Source organism: Lissotriton helveticus, chromosome 2_1, assembly GCF_964261635.1.
Source record: "Lissotriton helveticus chromosome 2_1, aLisHel1.1, whole genome shotgun sequence".
Taxonomy (NCBI): Eukaryota; Metazoa; Chordata; class Amphibia; order Caudata; family Salamandridae; genus Lissotriton; species Lissotriton helveticus.
Window position 1 is genome coordinate 431086784 of NC_136059.1, and position 21387 is coordinate 431108170.

Below are 21387 nucleotides of genomic sequence, written 5' to 3' on the forward strand. Positions count from 1 at the left end.
TTAATCCTCTTTGGCCAATCCACGTAATCTGCACATTTGGTAAGTCAAGGTTAGAAATTCGTCTGTTTGCAGCATATTTTTCACTCCAGTGAATATAACTGTGTCCTACAAGCCAAACCTTCATTTTCAAGGTAGATGCAGTAGTACTCCGATGGGTTCGTGAAGTGGAATGGCAAGTAGATGGTAAAAGTCACGATAAAAAAAGTGTGTGAGGTTTGGTGTTAAAGGAAAACTGAACATGATTGGTTAATTGATATACTTCAAGATTGAAGACTACGCTGTATGTTATAGTTTTATTATAAACAAATCTTCTATTGGTCGTGGAAAATAAAGAAATGTAAAACAAGAGTGCATAGGCAGGTGTGTTTGGAGGGAAATTATCCTTTTTGCTTGGATTTAGAACGTTGAGATATGAACTTTTGACCTGTGCCTTCAGCTAGGTGGAGATTGAGCTGTTACCATGGTAACAGCCAGAGAAGGCAGAGGGTGAAGGGTGACCGTTATGTGACTTTGAAAATATTGAAAGGATAACCAACTGAAATGTTAATTTGAATATGAAATTGTGCGGGAACAAATATGATTGCTTGAGGAGACATATATGAGTGTGTATTGACAGAAAATCTATGCCATTATTCTTCTACCTCGACAGGGACAGTGTCATGCATTTGGATCGATGTTGCAGCAGGCTGCCATGTAAATAGTTATTTAATAAAACGTTTTACCCTGTTACTTTGCTGGTGTGTTGTATAAATTTATAATGTTTGCATAGGGTTTGTCGTTATTTTGGGCGGGGTGGGCGGCGGAGCCGAGCTAACTTCTCTTATTTAGTCAGCACATAAATTGACTTACTGGTGCGCATTATTTTGGGTGTACATTTGGAATATCGGTTGGGGTCGGGGTCGTCGTACTGAAATAACCCTTCAAGTTTCTGGTGTAGGCTACTCTCCCATTCACTAGCTGCAGAGAGAGTCGTTCCTAAGTAAGGAAAGTGCTATATTCTTTTTCGTCCTTCACATGCGGATACCATGTTCGGGCTTATTTTTCTCATTCCATTAACCGTTCGATCAACGCCTCAGTCATACAAAAAGCATTCTTTTATTGACCCAGTCGTGCGCCACACATACGCATTCATACCGTACAAATCAGGGCCCATGCGCACATTCATACCATACAATCTTTCACGCTCCCAGAGATAGCTCGTACATATAATGTACCGTCTCACAGAGCTAGCCTATTTTTCCTCGCGTGGAACACGGTGCGGTTTAGGTCTTCTCCATACTTTAGCTGAAATTCCAATGTAACCTGCAGAAAAAGAAAAGAGGGGGGGCAGCGTTCAAAACACATCAGCATGCATAAACACGAAAATGTTTTTATCTACCACGTACTTGACTTATCTCTCTGAGATGCATTCCCTTGTGTCTCGGCAATGGTAGTCTGTTCATTACATAGATCGCCCGAGGGCGGTAGTACAGACCGCGCGTAGGAAAGGGTCAAAAGCCAGGGGTATAGGAGTATGTAACAAGCGAGCCATTTAATTGAAAAAAATAAACGTGACAAACGGTTGCAGGATCAGTGAAGGTTGATTTTTTATTCGAAAGTATAACAGGATCAGTTACAATAAAATCGTCCATACGCACACCAAGGGCGAGTATCATGGGTAACATTACTTCGAAGCTTTAATAATACAGAATTAATAATGAAAAACCGACATCAATAGGGTTGTCCGTATGCCCAGTCAGTACCCTTCCCCGCCCGCTATGTGCACAAAGACCGCATACATCCCCCATAACGTCAGGGCTAAGTAACTAGAACATCATAAGGAGTTGCAAGTCGCTCCCATACTGGCGCCATTTTGGTCGAGGCCAGACAGGTCCTTTCAAGTGGTGTGGGACCTGCCTGGCTTGGGGAATCTTTCAAGTGATGTGACTGAGGAGCAAATTGTGGACCTCTTTAAAGACTTCAACCCACTACATGTCAAGAAATGTCAAAGCGGAATGAAATGCTTTGCATTTGTAGACTTCAGTTCGGCGAAGACCCAGCAGAATGTTATAAGTAAATGTCATGGCACGAAGTTCAGTGGGCGGTCTGTCATTGTGAAAGCTTCAATTAAGTTGAATGGCTGCAAGAGCCCCGATTATACCAGCAGCCCTGTTAATATGACGATCTTGGAAAAAGTTCCTCTGTTGGATTGCAATGGCTGCAGTGATGGTCTTGGGAAACTGCTTCCGAAAACTCTAAAGGCCACGAAAGCTTGCTATGCTGTTTCTTTGGAAATGCGGTGCTGGGTGATGGAAGTTATTGAAGAGTTGGCAGTGGTGTTTTTTGTAGATTTTGGACGCTCTGCCACAGTCCTGGCTTCGTCATTACGAGCACTTGAAAACAAGACATTCTGGGCAATACCACCCTTGACGCAGCCCTTTATGCTACAAGATGGTGTCTTCCATACAGAAAATATTGTTGGCAGCATTTTGAAAGGAAAGATAAACGGCCATTCTCCTAGTGAGTCTCACATTCTTACATTTATGAAGAATGTTGAAGAGTAGTATGTTGAAAATCTGAAGCCATCGTTCTACAAACTCTCAACCAGCCTTGGATGGAAAAATCCTGAAGAATGTACAAACTGAAAACCAGTTTTTGTCTGCATAGCATCAGTAGCAACACTTGAGTCAGCTTTGTGTGAAGCCGCCATCTTGACCCAATCAATACCGTCCCCCCGCACACATTCAGGGACCAGGCCGCATTGTGAGGGCACCGCAGGACGTGTCTTCAGGTCAAACGGATTGTGGGACAAGGTCCAGAATGGAAGAGTTATCAAAAGGCTAAAAGTCCCGCCGGACCCCGGGAGCCGGCCGCCTATGTCGGGGGCGATCTCAGGCCACACCAGGGCAACAAGACTTGGGGAGGGGGCAGGAGCCAAGCGCCCCCTCCGGGTCCGCGCCACCACACCGCCCCTCGGGGGCGTGGAACAGTCGCCCGGTCCGGACGTGAGCCATGAAGAAGGGTATCAGCTGCCATCTTGATCCAATCAACACCGTCCCCCCGCACACATTCAGGGACCAGGCCGCATTGCGAGGGCACCGCAGGACATGTCTCCAGGTCAAACGGATTGTGGGACAGGGTCCAGAATGGAAGAGTCACCAAAAGGCTAAAAGTCCCGCCGGACCCCGGGAGCCGGCCGCCTATGTCGGGGCGATCTCAGGCCACACCAGGGCAACAAGACTTGGGGAGGGGGCAGGAGCCAAGCGCCCCCTCCGAGTCCGCGCCACCACACCGCCCCTCGGGGGCCTCCGTCAAGCGGCTCAGGGAGGCACCGCAGGCAGCGGTTCTTCAGATTAGTGGCTCTCACTGGCAAGGCTCCCCTCCGTCAGCAGCGATCGTTGGCGCTGTGGTTGCGGCCGGAGGCGGGTGAGATGCTGTAGCCGCAAGAGCAGGCGAAACTCAACCGGCCGAGTGAGGCACTGTGCCGCAAGAGCGGGCGCAACTCAGCCGGCCGAGCGAGGCACTGTGCCGCAAGAGCGGGCGCAACTCAGCTGGCCGAGTGAAGCGCTGGGGTGCAGCTGAGGAACCTCCACCTGGGGAGGTGGGGGAGGCTCGTTCGCGCCGCCTCTCCCTCCCAGTGCACCCCACGCCGTCTCCTGGTGCAGGTATATGTGATGGTCGGACCAGGCAATAAGAGGGGGGGGTCATCAGCAAGGCATTCACCCCCCCACCCGTGGCTCGCTGGATGCCACCTCAGGGTGGACAAATGGGAAGGCCAGTACAACAACATCGTGGCCGTGGTGCTTCCGGGCCATCCACCCAACGACCTCTTCGGCCGATGGCTGCCAGCAAGACCCCGCCCTATACGTGCCGGGGGTCTCGTCTTCCGGATGGGCGTAGCCGCGGACCTGCTGCACAAGGAGGGACAGGAACAGCGTCATGCATTTGGATCGATGTTGCAGCAGGCTGCCATGTAAATAGTTATTAAATAAAACGTTTTACCCTGTTACTTTGCTGGTGTGTTGTATATATTTATAATATTTGCATAGTGTTTGTCGTTATTTTTGGCGGGGTGGGCGGCGGAGCCGAGCTAACTTCTTTTATTTAGTCAGCACATAAATTGACCTACTGGTGCGCATTATTTTGGGTGTACATTTGGAATATCGGTTGGGGTCGGGTTCGTCGTACTGAAATAACCCTTTCAAGTTTCTGGTGTAGGCTACTCTCCCATTCACTAGCTCCAGAGAGAGTCGTTCCTAAGTAAGGAAAATGCTATATTTTTTTTCGTCCTTCACATGCGGATACCATGTTCGGGCTTATTTTTCTCATTCTATTAACCGTTCGATCAACGCCTCAGTCATACAAAAAGCATTCTTTTATTGACCCAGTCGTGCGCCACACATACGCATTCATACCGTACAAATCAGGGCCCATGCGCACATTCATACCATACAATCTTTCACGCTCCCAGAGATAGCTCGTACATATAATGTACCGTCTCACAGAGCTAGCCTATTTTTCCTCGCCTGGAACACGGTGCGGTTTAGGTCTTCTCCATACTTTAGCTGAAATTCCAATCTAACCTGCAGAAAAAGAAAAGGGGGGGCAGCGTTCAAAGCACATCAGCGTGCATAAACACGAAAATGTTTTTATCTACCACGTACTTGACTTATCTCTCTGAGATGCATTCCCTTGTGTCTCGGCAATGGTAGTCTGTTCATTACATAGATCGCCCGAGGGCGGTAGTACAGACCGCGCGTAGGAAAGGGTCAAAAGCCAGGGGTATAGGAGTATGTAACAAGCGAGCCATTTAATTGAAAAAAATAAACGTGACAAACGGTTGCAGGATCAGTGAAGGTTGATCTTTTATTCGAAAGTATAACAGGATCAGTTACAATAAAATCGTCCATACGCACACCAGGGGCGAGTATCATGGGTAACATTACTTCGAAGCTTTAATAATACAATAATCAATAATGAAAAACCAACATCAATAGGGTTGTCCGTATGCCCAGTCAGTACCCTTCCCCGCCCGCTATGTGCACAAAGACCACATACATCCCCCATAACGTCAAGGCTAAGTAACTAGAACGTCATAAGGAGTTGCAAGTCGCTCCCATACTGGCGCCATTTTGGTCGAGGCCAGACAGGTCCTTTCAAGTGGTGTGGGACCTGCCTGGCTTGGGGAATCTTTCAAGTGATGTGACTGAGGAGCAAATTGTGGACCTCTTTAAAGACTTCAACCCACTACATGTCAAGAAATGTCAAAGCGGAATGAAATGCTTTGCATTTGTAGACTTCAGTTCGGCGAAGACCCAGCAGAATGTTATAAGTAAATGTCATGGCACGAAGTTCAGTGGGCGGTCTGTCATTGTGAAAGCTTCAATTAAGTTGAATGGCTGCCAGAGCCCCGATTATACCAGCAGCCCTGTTAATATGCCGATCTTGGAAAAAGTTCCTCTGTTGGATTGCAATGGCTGCAGTGATGGTCTTGGGAAACTGCTTCCGAAAACTCTAAAGGCCACGAAAGCTTGCTATGCTGTTTCTTTGGAAATGCGGTGCTGGGTGATGGAAGTTATTGAAGAGTTGGCAGTGCTGTTTTTTGTAGATTTTGGACGCTCTGCAACAGTCCTGGCTTCGTCATTACGAGCACTTGAAAACAAGACATTCTGGGCAAAACCACCCTTGACGCAGCCCTTTATGCTACAAGATGGTGTCTTCCATACAGAAAATATTGTTGGCAGCATTTTGAAAGGAAAGATAAACGGCCATTCTCCTAGTGAGTCTCACATTCTTACATTTATGAAGAATGTTGAAGAGTAGTATGTAGAAAATCTGAAGCCATCGTTCTACAAACTCTCAACCAGCCTTGGATGGAAAAATCCTGAAGAATGTACAAACTGAAAACCAGTTTTTGTCTGCATAGCATCAGCAGCAAAACTTGAGTCAGCTTTGTGTGAAGCCGCCATCTTGATCCACTCAATACCGTCCCCCCGCACACATTCAGGGACCAGGCCGCATTGCGAGGGCACCGCAGGACGTGTCTTCAGGTCAAACGCATTGTGGGACAAGGTCCAGAATGGAAGAGTCACCAAAAGGCTAAAAGTCCCGCCGGACCCCGGGAGCCGGCCGCCTATGTCGGGGGCGATCTCAGGCCACACCAGGGCAACAAGACTTGGGGAGGGGGCAGGAGCCAAGCGCCCCCTCCAAGTCCGCGCCACCACACCGCCCCTCGGGGGCGTGGAACAGTCGCCCGGTCCGGACGTTAACCAATGAAGAAGGGTACCAGCCGCCATCTTGATCCAATCAACACCGTCCCCCCTCACACATTCAGGGACCAGGCCGCATTGCGAGGGCACCGCAGGACGTGTCTCCAGGTCAAATGGATTGTGGGACAGGGTCCAGAATGGAAGAGTCACCAAAAGGCTAAATGTCCCGCCGGACCCCGGGAGCCGGCCGCCTATGTCGGGGGCGATCTCAGGCCACACCAGGGCAACAAGACTTGGGGAGGGGGCAGGAGCCAAGCGCCCCCTCCGAGTCCGCGCCACCACACCGCCCCTCGGGGGCCTCCGTCAAGCGACTCAGGGAGGCACCGCAGGCAGCGGTTCTTCAGATCAGTGGCTCTCACCGGCAAGGCTCCCCTCCGTTGGCGCTGTGGTTGCGGCCGGAGGCGGGTGAGACGCTGTAGCCGCAAGAGCAGGCGAAACTCAACCGGCCGAGTGAGGCACTGTGCCGCAAGAGCGGGCGCAACTCAGCTGGCCGAGCGAGGCACTCTGCCTAAAGAGCGGGCGCAACTCAGCTGGCCGAGTGAAGCGCTGGGGTGCAGCTGAGGAACCTCCACCTGGGGAGGTGGGGGAGGCTCGTTCGAGCCGCCTCTCCCTCCCAGTGCACCCCACGCCGTCTCCTGGCGCAGGTATATGTGATGGTCGGACCAGGCAATAAGAGGGGGGGTCATCAGCAAGGCATTCACCCCCCCCACCCGTGGCTCGCTGGATGCCACCTCAGGGTGGACAAATGGGAAGGCCAGTACAACAACATCGTGGCGCTTCCGGGCCATCCACCCAACGACCTCTTTGGTCGATGGCTGCCAGCAAGACCCCGCCCTATACGTGCCGGGGGTCTCGTCTTCCGGATGGGCGTAGCCGCGGACCTGCTGCACAAGGAGGGACAGGAACAGCGTCATGCATTTGGATCGATGTTGCAGCAGGCTGCCATGTAAATAGTTATTTAATAAAACGTTTTACCCTGTTACTTTGCTGGTGTGTTGTATATATTTATAATATTTGCATAGGGTTTGTCGTTATTTTGGGCGGGGTGGGCGGCGGAGCCGAGCTGTCTTGCAGACATCATGGCGTCGAGCTCGGTTCCTCTCACTAGTTTCATATTTCTCATGAGGGGTTGTTCCTAATGTTTCTATTTTAGCGAGGTCAAAAAGAGATCCCATCAGTGGCCTACTGATTTTGCTTGATTCCTTTTGTTTTTTCTAACGATTTTTATGTTATAGTTTGCTTGCACGATACAGCGGCTAGTCCGCATTTTATATATATGTCCTTTTTATTAGGGGTGTCCTCCAGTGGAGTCGGATGATCTACCTCTAATAAACGGTCCGGGCTGAATCAACTACCAACAAACGGGGCAGAGATAGGCATGACGGATTACAAAGGGGACAAAAGTCTGCACTACCTATCCTTCACTATCCGCAAAGACTAAACAGAGTATTGCGACTCTGTGCTTATTTGTGAATAGAGAATCACCCAAAGAGAACCAATTCTGAACGATCAATGTTCAGCCAAACAATCAATCAAATGAGGGATAAAAATAGGCACAACGGATTACAACGGGGGCTAAAGCCTGCGTTACCTATCCTTCACTATCTGCAAAGACTAAACAGAGTATTGCGACTCTGTGCTTGTTTGTAAATAGAGAATGAACCAAAGAGAACCAATTCCAAAACAGTAAATGCTTGGATAACAATCAATCAAATGGAGAGGGAAGCAGGCACGACGGATTACAACGGGGGGAAAAGGCCTGCGTTACCTACCCTTCACTATCTGCAAAGAGAGAATACTCCTAAAAGAAAAGAGGGGGGGGGCAGCGTTCAAAGCACATCAGCGTGCATAAACACGAAAATGTTTTTACCTACCACGTACTTTACATTTTAAAGCTTTTGATATTTGCTATTAAAAACCATTGAAATTCACTGAAAAAACCATAGGTTATAGACCATATATAGTTAGGAATTAGCATTTACAAAACCTTGAAAATTCACTGAAAAACCATAGGTTTTACACACGTTATAGTTAGGAAGTAGCATTTAAAAAACCTATGAAATTCACTGAAAAAACCATAGGTTTTACACACGTTATAGTTAGGAAGTAGCATTTAAAAAACCTATGAAATTCACCGAAAAAACCATAGGTTTTACACCAGTTATAGTTACCAGGAAATTTTACTCGCATAAAACCATTGAAATTCCCACGTTATAGTTAGTTGGACTCACTATAACTTGCGCGTGCAATGCACTGCTGATGACGTCACATATTACATCACTCATGACGTGGTCAGTGACATCACTCATGACATCACTGATGACACCATCCTTGCGACAGAGTGACAGACCTCTTTTCACTGTAATGTAACCCTTGAAACACATATTCAAAAATAGAAACTAAAATTTTCAAAAAAATGGAGATACCCATACCAGTTACAACAACCAATTCAGTAAATCCACCATCTATATACACATCCACTCTTTCACCAACAGTTCTATGTAGTCACTCATACATATACTCACTCATCATATATAGTGATACACCTATATATCCTGTTACACAACGACAGTCATCCAAAAGATACTCTCACACATACTCACACATGCAAATAAACTATTAAACATCCATTTATTTGCATATACAGGTATACACACACTACCACTTTACTTCTAAGGAAACTTACACATACTTACTCTCTTAAACAATCACTTATAGAAACACATACTTATTTAAACAGGAACTCTTACAATCCCTCACTCTCACATATACTCACTTACATACATCAATATTCACATATACTAGATTAAAACATATGTAGTTACAGATAAAGACACTAGTGAGACAGTGATTCACTCACTAACATACATATATACACACTCATCCACTCATACAGTCCTGCACATATGCTGTATTCAAAACACATACAAACAGAGAGTCAGTCATTCATGCATCTATGTGCTAAGTAACACCCCCACCAAACATATAGACACTCATATTGATATTAAAAAAAACATCTAATAACCCATATACCTACACATGTAGCTACTCACCAACCCATGCAGGCACTTATACACAAAGTGAAACATTAATACATATGTTTGAAACATTTAAACATTACTCACTAATATTTATTTTTCAGAAAGACACACATTCACTGGATGGTGTCATCAGTGATGTCATGAGTGATGTCACTGACCACGTCATGAGTGATGTAATATGTGACGTCATCAGCAGTGCATTGCACGCGCAAGTTATAGTGAGTCCAACTAACTATAACATGGGAATTTCAATGGTTTTATGCGAGTAAAATTTCCTGGTAACTATAACTGGTGTAAAACCTATGGTTTTTTCGGTGAATATATATATATATATATATATATATGTATATATATATATATATATACATATATATATATATATATATATATATATATTACCTACTGGCGGTCGCCAGTAGGTAGTTATAGTTAGGACCTAGTTTCCATAGGAAATCCGCAACATTCTATTGGGAATAACTTTGGCGTCGGTAGTTGAATCTTCGCGAATTTCTCAAAGAAGATGGCCCGCTCCGCTCCGCTCCTTCCCTGAAAGACTGAGGAATATTCGTCAAGCGGGGATTGAGAAAAAAGAGGGTCCCAAAACGTGTTTTCCCCATGTTAATTTCCATAGGACGATTAGACACGGCTGCAGCCCGAACCGCTGAACGGAATTACACCAAATTTGGGAAAATGATAGGCTCTGGTACGCAGATCACCCTTTTGGTTAAATGGTGTAAATCCCTCCAGTAGTTTCTGAGAAAATAAAAATAAAAAAATATACATATCTAGGCGGAGCCTAACCACACATCTTATCGTTAGATCTGATTGGCTGTCAGCACTTCATCCAAGAAGTGTTGGCAGCCATCGTGGGACCAATATACATGATAGCACCTCATTAAAAAGCATTGCAGTTAATAGAAGGTTTTAGGACTTTAGTTACATTAGAAATCATTTGTTGATGGTACCATACTCATTTTAGGAATTGTGGTGTGGTCTAAGGTGATTTTACCATGTGAAAAAGCCTTTTGCTGGGATATCATGAATCATATTTGAAAGAAAACTATTATCTCATGCTTTTCCCACAGTGGTTTGGAAGGGGGTCTATAAGCTAAACTGAAAGCATATTTTCTGTAAATTCACATTATCTTTCTCAGTCATGTGAGAATGAAGTCTGACATTCTCAGTAAAACATGTACATCCAACAAGGGCAGAGACTATCAGTTTATTCCTTTGTGTTCTACTGCAGCTTCCCAGAGTGTTCTAAATAACAACTAGAGCGCTAACAGTCCTACTTATTACAAAGGTATGGCACACCTGAAGCCATCTTGATTGAAATAAAGTGGTAACTCTTAAAACATTTAATTTAAAAAGGAACAAAATGAGGGGGTATATTTTGCCATAGAAAGTATGATTAGTGCTGCAGAAAGAAAAATTAAGGCACATTTTGAGTGACTTCTCAAATCCTCTTCTATTTCATTAAAATATTCTGACATGCAGTCTCCCAAGATGGCCACCAGAGACAAAAGAGCCCAAATGTAGCCCAAATATCATCCAGATGTAGGCCAAGTATAGCCCAATGAAAGAATGTTCCAGAGTGTTCTAAAGAACAACTAGAGCGCTAACAGTCTTACTTATGACAAAAGTAAGGCACACCAGAAGCCATCTTGATTGGAATGAAGTGGTATGCATGAAAACATTTAATTTGAAGAGGAACAAAATGAGGGGGTTCATTTTGCCATAGAAAGTATGATTAGTGCTTCAGAAAGAAAGATTAGGGCACATTTTGAGTGATTTCTCAAATCCTCTTCTATTTCATAAAAAAATTCTGACAAGCAGACTGAAACATGCACTTTCAATACCAGCAGCAGACTTCCTTGGTGAGAAGTAGCTTTACTACAGTGATCTAATAAGCAACTAGCGTGCTAACATTCTGAATTTATGGCAAATATATGTCACATCTGAATGCCTTCTTGATGGAATCAAAGTAGAAAACTGAAAGTATTTCCTACTGAGGATACTGTATTAAATGAGGAAATTAGGAAGCTTCATAACAAATAAGTCTCCCAAGATGGCCACCAGAGACAAAAGAGCCCAAATGTAGCACAAATATCCCCCAGATGTAGCCCAAGTATAGCCCAATGACAGAATGTCCCAGAGTGTTCTAAAGAACAACTAGAGCGCTAACAGTCTTACTTATGACAAACGTATGACACACCTGAAGTCATCTTGATTGGAATAAAGTGGTAACACTTAAAACATTTAATTTGCAAAGGAACAAAATGAGGGGGTTTATTTTGCAATAGAAATTATGATTAGTGCTGAAGAAAGAAAAATTAGGGCACATTTTGACTTCTCAAATCCTCTTCTATTTCATTAAAAAAATTCTGACATGCAGACTGAAACATGCACTTTGAATACCAGCAGCAGACTTCCCTGGTGAGCAGTAGCTTTACTACAGTGATCTAATGAGCAACTAGAGTGCTAACATTCAGAATTTATGGCAAATGTGTGACACATCTGAATGCCTTCTTGATGGAACCAAAGTAAACAAGCATTGAAAATGCAATAGATCTCGCCCTCGTTTAAGGTAAAGCCATTCTGTTTGTAATGAGGTGGCTTTTTAGCTTTGCTTTTGTTAGTGTTTTTCAAACTTTAATGTAAATAACATGCATATGTATGCATATATGTATATGTATGCATGCATTTATATTTGTATTTATATAGATATGCAGATTATATATGTTTATATATGTAAGTATATATATGTATACACACACATACATGTAAATGCATATGCAAATATATGCATATATATATATGTGTATATGTGTGCGTGTAGAGAGAGGTAGAGAGGTGGAGGTGTAGAGGTAGAGAGGTAGAGGTAGCGAGGTAGAGAGGTAGAGACTAGTAGAGAGAGAAGTAGAGAGAGGTAGTGAGGTAGAGAGTAGAGAGTGAGTAATAGAGAGTATAGAGTGAGTAGTAGAGAGTAGTAGAGAGCAGTAGAGAGAGTAGCAGAGAGTGAGTAGTAGAGAGTATTAGAGAGTAAGTAGTAGAGTGAGTAGTAGAGAACAATAGAGAGTGAGTAGTAGAGAGTAGTAGAGAGTGAGTAGTAGAGAGTGTGTAGTAGAGAGTGAGTAGTAGAGAGTGAGTAGAAGAGAGAGAGAATAGTAGAGCGTAGTAGAGAGTGAGTAGTAGAGTGAGTAGTAGAGAGTAGTAGAGAGAGAGAGAGTAGTAGAGAGTGAGTAGTAGAGAGTAGTAGAGAGTGAGTAGTAGAGAGTGAGTAGTAGAGTGAGTAGTAGAGTGAGTAGTAGAGAGTGAGTAGTAGAGAGTAGTAGAGAGAGAGTAGTAGAGAGTGAGTAGTAGAGAGTAGTAGAGAGTGAGAAGTAGAGAGTGAGTAGTAGAGAGTAGTAGAGAGTGAGTAGTAAAGAGTGAGTAGTAGAGAGAGAGTAGTAGAGAGTGAGTAGTAGAGAGTAGAGAGTAGTAGAGAGTGAGTAGTAGAGAGTAGTAGATAGTGAGTAGTAGGGAGTGAGTAGTAGAGAGAGAGTAGTAGAGAGTAGTAGAGTAGTAGAGAATGAGTAGTAGAGAGCGAGTATTAGAGAGTAGTGGAGTAGTAGAGAATGAGTAGTAGAGAGTAGTGGAGAATATTCCAAAGTTTGGCACAGCACCACTTGCACAACAAGTCCAATCAAATCATATCACTTAGAGTCCTTATTGAAGTGCTGAATCTTGGTGTATATTCAAATGCTTTTATTTTCCTTAAGTTTATGTACCACAGCCAGCCGACGGGTTTCGTTCTGTACAACAGAACTTTTTCAGGGCGTTCTTATTTCCTTCAAGTTATTTCGGTATCCTGTTGTCATATAACTAGATATTTCTTCCAAATGTTAGACGAGTCGTAAGTACATTCTTATTCAATGTGACTAGGTATCAATTTTACTCACACAATTCAGGCAGACTTGAGTAATTTATAGCATCCACTAAGTCAGTCTTTCCAAAATTCCAAAGTATAGGACATGATCATTCGGAATATCGCCGTTTTGGCAGATATGACCCACGGACACAGTTTATGACTTTTCTTGGGAAACATTTGGATTTGGATTATCATGTCCTATACTTTGGAATTTTTGAAAGACTGACTTTGAGGATGCTATAAATTACTCAAGTCCATGATGCTGCTGGGAACGCCCCCAGCAACACCCATTGCACGCCCCTTTTAATGCAGGACACTGCGTTAAAGGGACTGATATTTATCAGGCAGGATTACGCCACAAAAAGTGGCTTAGTCCTGCCTGATGAATATCACTCAGTCTTCTGCGCCACTGGAACGTCACAAAGAGTGACATTCCGGAGGCGCAAGGGGCTCGTAAATAAGGCCCCATAGGTTTCACACTTGTTATAGTTAGGAATTAGCATTAAAAAACCTTTGAAATTCACTGAAAAACCCATAGGTTTCACACCAGTTATAGTTAGCTGGGCATTTTACTCATACAAAACCATTGAAATTCCTCGTTATAGTTAGTTGTACTCACTATAACTTGCGCGCCCGTAATCCACTGCTGATGATGTCACATATTACATCATTCATGACATGGTCAGTGACATCACTGATGACATCACTGATGACATCTCAAATGACATCAATGATGACATCACTGATGACATCATCCAGTGAATGTGGTTTGCTTGTTATTTAAATATGTATTATAAATACACTACTTTGCATTGAAGAATGAGTGGATATAAAAATATAAATGTGTGAATGGTGGATTTAGTAACAGTGTCATTGATTGTTTCCTTGACTAATTTGTAGAGTCTCACTATATATAATGTGTAGTTACTAAACTGTGTGAAAGTCTTTATTGCTTTGTCTTAATTGGTATGTTAAAGTCTATATTTGGTATTGGTTTCTTAACTGAGTATTTGTATGGGTAAATGAATGTCTATGTGGTTTGGTGGGGGGTGTGTGATTGCCAAAAAATGTGTGAATAGTTCATTCAGTAGGTTTATGAGGTTAAGGCTACATGTTATAACAGTTGTTTCAGTGAGTGTATATGTTTATGGGTGTGGTGGTGATGAAATATTTCTCTCAATGGTACATCTCCATTAAACTTGAAAAAAAAGACAGTGTATGTGACAGTTATATCTAATTAAGTGTGCCTAAGACTTAGTGATTGTATGAGTCACTATATGGATAACTGTATACTTGTAATAGTGATTTTATAACACACTAAGTGTGAGTTACTATCTATATAATGGTGTTTGTATAAGTGTGTAGGTGAGTAAATGTAAGTATAATCAATTGTTTGCCTAAGTCAGAAGGATGTCTTTATAAGTGAATACAATGTGTGCTGGTGTGTAATGTTGAAATAGGCATATAAGTATATTTGATAGTGTTCTGTTGATTATTCACTGCATATAACACTGAATCTATAGGTAAGTGATTAGATGTGTGTATAGTTCTATGAATAACTGAGTAGGTGTTTAGAAATTTCTATTGGTGTCAATGGTTTCAAATATGGCACTTTCTATTTTACAGTGAGTGATGAAAGATTATACTAGTGTGTGATGAGTTGTATTTGATTGTTACATGGATGATGTCATCAGTGATGTCATCAATGATGTCATTTGAGATGCCATCAGTGATGTCACTGACCATGTCATGAATGATGTAATATGTGACATCATCAGCAGTGGATTGCGGGAGCGCGAGTTATAGTGAGTACAACTAATTAGAACGAGGAATTTCAATGGTATTGTATGAGTAAAATGTCCAGCTAACTATAACTGGTGTGAAACCGATGGTTTTGTCAGTGAATATATATATATGTATATATATATATACATTTTATATACATACACACACATGATGTGTTCTGTAAAGAGGTGAGTATTCAACTATTTCCTAAACTGGAGCAGCAGTGGGGTGGTCCTGTTGGATAAGGAGATGTTGTTCCAGATCCTAAGTGCACAGATGGGAAAGGTCCGCTGTCTTGTTTTTTCTTTTTTACACTTATAATCTTGCAGTCTAGTGGTGTGGTGGCTGCGGTTGTGTTGAAATCCACAAGAGGTGGTAAGCTTTTCTGCAATATGAGCTGGGGTGCTGGTTGCAATAGCTTTGTAAATATTGCAGCTGGTGTCAGGTTGTTAAAGGCCGCCAAGTGGAGCCAATGTAGTGCCATCAGAGTGAGGTAATGTGATCATATTTCCTCAGGCCCTGAAGGAGACGGCTGCCGCACATAGGATGCCCTTTAGTGAGTAAAAGAACAATGGATTTAATTCAGATCTCTTGACTGGGGATGAGTGTTTGAAAAGTTTCACCACACAGTCCATCATCTTGATCTGTTTGCTATGTTAGCCCTAAGTGGTCATGGGTATGCCCAGACATGGATCCCTTGCTCTCTGTGACACTGTATATAAGCTAGCATGGCTGATGAAGGGTGATACCCCAAAAACTAGTCCCAGGATGTTTGTTTCAGGTCCATGGAGATCCTGGCCTGGCAGTTCGGGCTGGACTGTTTCCATGGAGGAAGGGTCAAGACTGATTTGCAAATGGCTAGATCCAAACTGGGATGGCATGGTGAGCAACAGAACTATGGATTTAACCAAGATCTCTTGACTGGGGGTGAGTGTTTCAAATGTTTCAGTACTACATCAATCATCTTGCCGTGTTTGCTATGCCCTTAAGTGGTACCAGTGTGGAGTATGAGAGCCCGTGAATTAGGGCATTACCACACTCTCAATACAAAGTATGAGTGTTTGAACAGCAATTCTTAAGTCTGTTTCCAGAAGTAATGGTCTGACTTTCATTAGAAAAGAATACTGGTACCAGGCTATCCTTGTTATTTGGCAATATGTTACTTATCGGGTAGGTTGGTGTTCCTGGTGAGCCCAAGTGACTTAGGATTTGGTGGAAGCCAGGTTTGAAGGTGTCATAGTTCAAGTCATTTAGCCAGGTTTGAATTGTATCTTATTTATTGTCCTTGGCAAATAACAGGATTCTCCCTTGGTTGAGTTGAACTTGTGGTAAGCATTGAACATCCAGGTCTTGATAATGTGCAAAAAGTGTTTGAAGCATCGCTGTCTGAAGCAGAGGACTCTTTCAAGTAGAATTGTGTATCATTGGAAATTGGCAAAACATTATGCTGTTACCTGTGAATAGTGCACCAAATGGTTCTATGTATAGGTAGAAGATAACAGGAGAAAATATGGAGCCCTGGAGGACTACACGGGTGACAGGAATCTTATCTGACATGAATGTCCTCATGTGAACAAACTGATGCTGGTTGGAAAGATAGTAGAAAATGTTATTTAAGCCAGGACAAAAGTGCTAACATGGATACAAATGGTGCATGTACCCATTTTAAGACTAATGCCAACATAGTGCTGCATACAAACTACAGTCATGCACAGTTCCGCACTTGCCTTTTCCACCTGTGGCTGTATTATAACTATTGCTCACTGTCCTTGTTTGCACCATGGACCTTGTTTGCACCATTACTGTGGTGCATCGAGCACATACAGAGGCAGGGAAACTTATTATAGATCATGTGCTGCCCAGAAGTCAGCTTTGAGCTGATGCCTGCCCTGTGAAGTGCTCTTTAGTGAAAGGCAGACTGACTGTTTGAATCTGCTGTTCAGCCTTTCACAGTGCAGGCCTGCACCTGCATTAATAAAACAACACCCCCATCCAATTGCAACAGCACTATATATATGCTGGCACAATCTTCATTAAAGATGAGGCCACTCAAGAGTCTGGAACCCCTTTTGCAATACACTTGGGCGCACTCGCTGTTGCACCCCCGAAGCACTTTATGTAATGTGGGGGGTTTTGTGTTTTTGTAAAATTGTGCATTATCAACATCGTACATAATATGAATGTGCACTTGTATTGACATGTGTATCCTTATCCAATGTTATTGTTTTTGAAACGATTTTGCCTTTTACTGGCTTATGCTTACTAAGCCTCAGTTAGGCCTCAATGCTATCTTGTTCAAAATGGATATCTCACCCTAAATGTTTACTGTTTATTATTTATGCTGCATGCAGTCAAGCAATGTTATGTATGTTTATATCTGAATTACATTGTTGTCGATGTTACAACCTTTCCAACTTGGGCTCAGTAATGTTTCAACTGAGCAAGATCTCTTCTGCTGCCTGCTGTAATGTATAAATTCACAATGGGTTGATGTTTTTATAAATAATTTGTTCTGTCATCCATGAATCACCACAGCCGTACTAGATATTAAATATTCATGTAATGGTGTAGCACTGAGGTGGTAAGGTAGTATGATGCTCTAATGTTCTGTGCTCTGATATGCTATAATTGTATTAATTTTGTTCATACCATGATGAATCTGCAGTTTTCATTCTGTCTTCCGGGAAGATTTCCTATATAAACCCTAAAATTTGGGAGTCTACCAGAGAACTCAAGAGAGACCTTTTAAATTCTACTAGAGATGCTGTTCAAATTCTTATTGACTTTGCTTATTTTTTGTATTTTCCTGTTGTTGAGATCCTTAATGGCAATCACTTATTTCATCTACTTTTATATTTTTTATATTGCACTTTATGAATAATTGTAATAAACCTTCCTAAAGCTTCAATTTCGCCATAGAACTCAATATTGATACTGTCCTTACTAAATTGTGTATATTTAGCTCTTTGATCCAGTATATTGATTCTGTGCAAACGTTGTGTGATCTTAGGCCAGTGTTGTGTGGTCTTTGAATAGTGCTGAGTACATTTGGGATAGCAGCAGGAAATATTGGGCCAGCACTTTATCATCTGGACTCAGTGCCGAGTGACCTTGAATTAGTGATGCATGATCTTGACTCAAGCACTGTGTGATATTTGCAGCCACAGAGTGCCCAGCATAGTTTTGCTATTGCTCTGTACTGAATGTAGAGGTCTAGTTGCCCCAGATACAATGACCCCTAACCCCATGGCCTGTAATGTTCCCCATACTTTCTCTGGCCAGGTGTGGCCAGAGAGTTTAAAGAAATGGGCAGAGGTCACTCAGGACTTCTGGCCCAGAGAGTCAAAGAGTGTGGCTGTGTGATTATTTAGCTCCTGCAATACCAAGCTGTGCCCGTGGCATGAAGCCACTTTACACTGGCGACGAAGGTGGGTGTCCCTTGCAGATCTCGACACACCTTTTATTGCTTCCTCACCCCCTTCTGGCATATCCAAGGCACACAACGTGGCAGTGAGAAACCACCTCCACCGCCGAGTGGGAGCCACTGTTCCAGTCAACGCAGTGCAGCGCCTGTCGAGCGCACTCCACCTGGTCTACACCACCTCTACGGCAGCTTCAAAAAGGAACCGCATGCCCCCGGCACCCCGCACCTCTGCCGCAGCCATCGTCCCTGCAGATGAGTCTGCGAGGAAGCCCGTGTACACCAGGCCTCGTGCACGATCTTGGACAACGCGTATGTGTGCTCTGTGGGCCCCAACCTGGAATCTGCCTAATTTGCCTAGCAACACTCTACGAGCGTGTCGCTCACTTGGCAGACATGTAGCTGTGTGCACCGCTCCCTGACATCCACACGTCTGCATGCCAACTGCAGGAGACCAAGACTAAGTTCCAGGCAAGGAAGGACTGGACACCTCTTGTTGCATGTGGAGCTAGCATCTGAAAATAAAGGAGAAGGAAAGCATACAAATAACACACTACAATAAGGGACAACAAGCACTAACGATACCAACAAGGAGAAGCTTCAGCAGTGAAAAACCACGGTCTATGAGTGGACTAGCAACCATGTTATGTTAAGTTATGTTAAAAGAGCTTATATAGCGCTTAGCTGCCCCAGCGAAGGGGCGTCTCAGTGCTTACAACTACAGGTAAGGAACGCATAAAGGCCACAGACAGAAGGGGATACCAGAAAAAACAGAGGTTAGGTTAGCGGAAAGAGGAAGGTCTTAATAGCCTTTCTAAAGGTAAGTAGACAATCTATGCCTCGGATCTGCTCCGGCAGAGAGTTCCATAGCCTGGCTGCCAGGTAGCGGAAGGAACGACCTCCCGCCCGACTGCGTTTTACCCGAGGAACATTGACCAACTGCCGATCCGACGATCGTAACCTGCGTGTAGGAACATACAGAGTGAGCAGGTTGCTCAGAAGGCTAGGGCGGGCGGATTTCAGAATTTTAAATGAAAGGCAGAGTACTTTAAATTGGATCCTACTCTCCATGGTGAGCCAGTGCAGCTTCCGAATAGTGTCAGCAGCGGAGCAGAAGCGTGGGAGACCTACAAGTGCTCTAGCTGCAGCATTTTGGAGGCGTTGTAACCAGCATATTTCGGCCTTATTAGCCCCAAGTAAAAGAGAGCTGGCATAATCAAGGCATGAGAGAATGGTGGCTTGTACAATGAGCTGCCGTGTGGTGAGGTAAAAAGATTTGAGGAGGGCCTTAAGCCCCCGCAGCAGGCCGAGACAGGTGCCGGCGACTTTCCTAGTGTGGTCCATCACAATGACAAGCACACCCTGAACACAACAATTACAGATCTAGCAGCACAGGCGGCTCAACAGAATGCATAACAATATGCACCACTGATGCAGCAAGTAGTGCAACCAGTGCCACAGCATTCCCAGATTAACACGCTGCCCCATTCAGTGAGTTGATAGACCCAGCCACCGCATCCCCCAGATGGACTGTCTGGATTGGCAGGCTAAACAACTACTTTACAGTGACACGTGAAACGGATGGAGCAGTCAAGAGGTCACTACTGTTAGACTTCGTGGGGGAGGAGACATACAAGTTGTTTGCTCATCTACCACGTAACGGGGCACCCAACGATTATGACGCCGCGGCAGGGCTCAGAATGACTACTCCGATCCTCAACTAAACCCCGATTACTAATGGTTCTCGATCTGACAAGCATGCCAGAGAGAGGGGGAGTCAATGGATGCATTCTAAGGGCCACTAAGAGAGATGGCCAGCTGATGCATGGATGATGACCAGAACAAGGAGGTAAGAACCCAAATTATCCAAGGCTCCCAAAACAAGAATCTTCGGATCCTTTTTCTGCGACAGCCAGGGATCACTCTTGAAGACATCCTCATCATGGCAGGATCACATGACCTATCTCATGCCAGAGCAACCGCGATGGACGTCACAATCACCCAAGAAGCGGAGAGGCCAGTAGCAATCAAGACTGAAAGAGCAGACGTAGTGCACACGCAGAATAGAGGCACCCAGGGCTGTGGCAAAACAAGAACACACAAGGGTTGTGCTGCGGATACTGTGGAAAGGAAGAGCACTCCCACGATAATTGCACTGCACAAGGACGGACGTACTCCTGGTGTGGCACTCCTAACCACTTTGCAAGCTTGTGCAGAGGAGGACCACGGAACCGAGGAACTCGAAGAAGAAGACCACCATCAAAAGCAGTAAAGCACATGTCACTTGAAGGTTCTGAAAACCCTAAAACGCTCAAACCACCAGCGCAACACAGACAGTACCTAGAGGATTCTTTCACCGAAGAAGAAGGTGACCGCTAGCTCATCTCCTTTGGCAGTGACCTCAAGCGAAGGCGGCGCCCACAACCCATGCGCGCCCTCAACATTGCTGGATCCCACATCACTGCGCTAATCAACACAGGAGCATCCATAAATGTGATGGGGTGCCAACAATACAAGCAGCTGAATCCGAGACCCATACTAACCCTGTTGCATGTAAGAATCCTCACATATAGCAGCCAGACACCCCTGCCCCTCAATGGTAAGATGACAGTGCAGAACAGATCAGAAAGCCACAAAATCACAATGATGTTCCATGTTTTAGACAGAAAAGCAGACAGTTTAGTAGGGAGTCACATGGCAGAAGACCTTGGCCTGGTCACATTCGCCAATGCAGTCAGAAACCTACAGACCAAGGATGTGTTAGGACTATTCCCATAACTATTCAAAGGATGTGGGAGTACGAACAGTCCCCAATTAAATTACATATCGACAAGGCATTCAAACTGGTCGCTTTGTGACACCAACGTATACCCTTCCATCTCTGACCGCTCGTCAAGCAAGAATTGAACGATCTAGAATAGCAAGGAGTCATTGAGAAGGTTACCGGGCCAACACGATGGGTTTCCACAATGGTGATTGCAG